The following is a 3,172-nucleotide window of genomic DNA, read 5'->3' on the forward strand; positions in this document are numbered from 1 at the left end:
TAGAAAAGAAATACAAATGTAAGCTGGTTTGCTAATTGCTTTATAACCACAACAAACTGGTACAGAGGAAGGTCCTGTACAAAAACACAACAAAGGTTCAAAGATGGAGGCGTTCTCTTAGCAAGGCTGAAGATTTCAGTCTCTGGTATTTGGAATTTTGGCTGCAGTCCTTGTTTTTGGATGGATCACTGGGTGTGTGGGCACATTCCATGCTTTAACCAGATTTGAACAGAAGCATGGCAACTTGGCCCAGGTAGAAGTAGATGAAGTACTTAGTTCATGTGTCACATAACTACCGAAGTTTCTCCCCACAATGCAGTGCCAGGTGGGGTTGCACTTCTTGTCAAACTCCTTCTTGTCCGTCTCTATGTTGTATTTCTCCAGCGCCTGGGTCGCACACTCCACCGAGTCCTGTTGCATCTCCTCCGACATGTCCGCATTTTTGATCACCGCCTTTTGGTCGCACATGGTTACCGTGGAGCAGGGACTCAGTGACTGGGATGGCTTTCTGGGGGAGGGGTTAGAGCAACCCAAGCTGGCACGACCAGCCACCACCACTCCTGAAGCCGTGGCGCACCTGGTATAAATTCTTTTAATGTCATCCTTATTCATTGTCCAGCTCTCAGATGCATAGTGAGTAATTGGAAAGAACATGGCCTGAATCACACGGTACCTTAGTCCTCAAACTGACATCATTGCTCTTCAGTAATTTGGAGAGGTCTCTAAATGCAGATTTTCCCAGTAATTGTACTGGGTATTTGTACATTGGTGTCTCCTTATTTCTTGACTACTGGTACCATGGGTGTTGAGTAAAGTTCTTAAAACTCCATAAAATTTTATGTGAACTTACATTATCTAGAATTAATAAATACAAAGGTGTAGCTGAGATGGCCACAACTGACTGTCATTGTTACTCAGGTCAGGCATCACCTAGTCTTCAAATACTACTTTGATCTAACTGCAATTCAGGACTCTACTATCTACTGAAGAGATCAGAGAGAAGTAGACTTGAATAGAAGCTGTGATAATAATAGTTCGGGTGTAAGAATGACAAGTACAGTGAACTCTAGTTACTCCCAAGTCTTTCCAGGAGTGTCACAAATGGTCCATGAAACTCAGTGTTCTACAGCCTTTGAACAAAATCAAAACCTTCTTCCCTGGAGTTTAGCATTCCCCTGTCTCAAGGTCATAAGGGGAGTAGTAAACTCTATCAAAATCTGAACTTTTGCCAAAACAGTTTAGAGGAAAAATAATGTTTTAAAAGAAGTACAGGATAGAGTATTCCAGAAATACATTTCCACCTAACATTTTGTAGTAATTATGTGATGTTTTGGAATTCTTTGTGCTTATCTATGACTAAAATGGCTGACTGAAAGTGAAGAAACATCTCTTAAAATATCACCTATGTTGAATTTTCCCCCATATCAGAATTCTAATTAGAATTTTCACATCAGCTCATTACACATTTTACACTGATTCCACTAAAAACTTTCTTTAAAAGATACTCTTTATTAAGTTTCTGAACTGAACATGCATGTTTTTCCCTCGTTCTTTACACAATTTTAATACAGATGTTTACTAATTATGGACCCCCCCACCCCCACCCCATTACCTGTACCTTGTTATTCTTTTCATTGTATGTCAGGCATGCCTGATCCTTCACAGACTTCTCAAATGATCTTATGACAAATTTTAATGCCCCCCTAAAAGCTGAGTCTTCTACATTCCTAATAACTTCTGTTACCATTCTTATGACTTATTAGTTTTAAGTAAAACCCATATTCTATAAGGTATCATTTTCTAAAACATTACAGTAGAATTTTCATTTCCAAGCTCAACAAGAAAAGATAAATATGTATTTGTGGCAGTAATGAACACAGTCTTGAAAAGCAGTCCCAGATTTTACAAATGAATGGATTGGCTAGTTACAATCTGTACATATATAGCAGCTCAACTAATTCAAATTTATATGCTCATATGCCAATTGAAAGCAAACATTCACTTCCCAAACAGCATGCCTCCAGACACTCTATGAACTTTGATAAATGGCAATAGTTATAAAAAGGCTTCAGGCCTTTTGTTCAGAGGGTCACTATGAGTCATGCTAGACTCGAAGACAATAACAATAACAACAACAACAACAACAATGCCCACCAAGGGTATGATTACTTATTCCTCAATTAGCTGTACTTATGAAAAGAAAATTTGAAACCAATATTTTAAATAAACAACATAGAAAAAAATACATGCATATTTAACTAGCTTGGAAATTACTCTTATAGTAGTTTTTCTTGACAGCACCAAACAACAACAAGCTATATCTATTGGAAGCACTGGTGATTCAGTGGTAAAGCTTTTCACTGCCAACCAAAAGCAGGCAGTTAAAATCCATTAGAATCTTAAATTTGTTAGAATCTCTGCAAGAAAAAGATGAGCAATCTCCTTTCATGTTATTTATAGCCTCTGAAAACTCACTGGAGGGTCAGCTATGTGGTGGTTCTTACTTTGAGGCACGTACCAACAATAGCCATCTTTATAACTCTGTTCTTTCTCTCACTCTCTTCCTGGGAGTGCACCCATACATCTAGCTAACTAGCTACCTTACCAAAGACTACATGGCCTTCATTTCACAAACTAACTGCAGCTAATGGGCAGAGTTCACTATCTTGCTTAAGTTAGATTTATTTTTCATTAGCTTTGGTAGAATGATTTTCCACTCACTTTTCACATTTTCTCAATATGAAGAGGTCTTCTTTACTCTGAGAAGAAAAAGGTTTGGTGGAAAATGGCTAGTAATTTTCTCTACTCACTTTCCCCCCACATTTTCCTCCCTGCAAAAAGACCCTTTATCTGTTTGGTGGTATGCAGTAGGAGGTCTTCAAGCACCAACATTTAAAATTGGGTTTTTTTTTCCTGAATTTTCAAACTGCATGCCCCAGATATTCAACTATTTGTATCAATATCTCACCTATCCACTGGAAGATAATATTTGCTATTTTCAAGAAATATTCACCAAGCCACATTTAATTAAAAGAATTATAACAGTGATGAGTTGAAAAGACTTTTCTATACATTGGACTCTAGAATAATTTTATAGTTTGTTTAAATAGAAATATAACTTGAACTTCCTGCATTGAATATTATTCAAATGGTATATAAATACATCTACACT

General features: G+C 37.3%; 1 pseudogene; it reads right to left on the bottom strand.

Annotated features, from left to right (window-relative positions):
• Positions 1-214: 214 nt before the first annotated feature.
• Positions 215-468, bottom strand: LOC102857065 (annotated as a pseudogene).
• Positions 469-3,172: the final 2,704 nt, after the last annotated feature.

Source organism: Elephantulus edwardii, unplaced genomic scaffold (genome assembly GCF_000299155.1).
Source record: "Elephantulus edwardii isolate Elephantulus edwardi_28Jun2011 unplaced genomic scaffold, EleEdw1.0 scaffold00017, whole genome shotgun sequence".
Classification (NCBI taxonomy): Eukaryota; Metazoa; Chordata; class Mammalia; order Macroscelidea; family Macroscelididae; genus Elephantulus; species Elephantulus edwardii.